Source organism: Pteropus alecto, unplaced genomic scaffold, assembly GCF_000325575.1.
Source record: "Pteropus alecto unplaced genomic scaffold, ASM32557v1 scaffold202, whole genome shotgun sequence".
NCBI classification, from domain to species: Eukaryota; Metazoa; Chordata; class Mammalia; order Chiroptera; family Pteropodidae; genus Pteropus; species Pteropus alecto.
The window spans coordinates 2,700,121-2,700,989 of NW_006432451.1; the positions used below are offsets into that span (position 1 = coordinate 2,700,121).

The 869-nt window shown below is 64.6% G+C and overlaps 1 protein-coding gene across 1 annotated transcript in view; it reads right to left on the reverse strand.

Moving 5' to 3' along the window:
• Positions 1–245, reverse strand: part of ZNF76 (zinc finger protein 76) — a 30,555-nt gene extending 30,310 nt beyond the window's left edge. Inside the window, exon 1 of the mRNA XM_015585921.2 lies at positions 24–245. The gene's annotated coding sequence lies outside the window, so the exon portion shown is untranslated. The remainder of the gene's footprint in view (positions 1–23) is intronic.
• Positions 246–869: the final 624 nt, after the last annotated feature.

The following is an 869-nucleotide window of genomic DNA, read 5'->3' on the forward strand; positions in this document are numbered from 1 at the left end:
CCGCCCGCCCGCGCGCAGCTTGCCTCGCGCGATATCCAGGTTCCAGGGCTGCCGCACTGTCCTCTCTTCTCGGCGCGCTTCTACCGGGCCCCGGAACCCGTATAGAAAGTACAGGGCACGCTCCACCCCGCACTCCCCCACTCGCCGCGGCTCCGGTCCTATTTATCCTGGTTCCCGGGCCCCTGGAGCCCTGGCGGCCAGGCTCTGAACGGTGCCCCTCGCAGCCCCGCCCCCTGGCCGGGGTGACGCACGGCTTGCGAGGCCGAGCGCCCCGGGAGGGCGTGATGACGTCACTACGCCCCGGCCAGGACCTGGGCCGTTTCGCGAGTCCAGTCGTCTCTCTAGCAATGAGGAGCTGCCACCTGTCTCGCAGAGGGGCTTGGTCCACCTGAGGCCTGGGGCAGGAGCAGAGAGAAGCCCGAGGCCCAGAGAGCTCCGCGCCGCCCCGTTGGCAGCCTGCGGGCTAGAAGGTGCGCTTCAGGAGCCGGGGAGTGCAGGAAGGGCAGGCTGTGAGGGAAGCCGTTCCCGTGGGTCCCATTGGCTGCACGGGAACTACCGACCCTCACCTCGAGGCTCAGAGCCCCAGGCTTCCACTTGCGCCTTACCGCCCCGAAGCGCTTTACTGTACGCAGTTCGCAGGCACAGCCTACGACCTTCGAGCCAGCCCCTCGAAGGAAGCAATTGCAGGTATTATTAGCTCCTTATTGTAAAGGATAGCATCGAGGAGCCATGAGACACTTGCTTCTTTAGGAGGGCGCCTTGACGGTCCTTTTGGATTCTCACTCTCATTTCCCCGTCAGACCCACTCCCAGCCTTAAAACCAGCCACTCCCCTTGTAGGCTAGCTTGGGGTGAATAAAACCAAGCCCT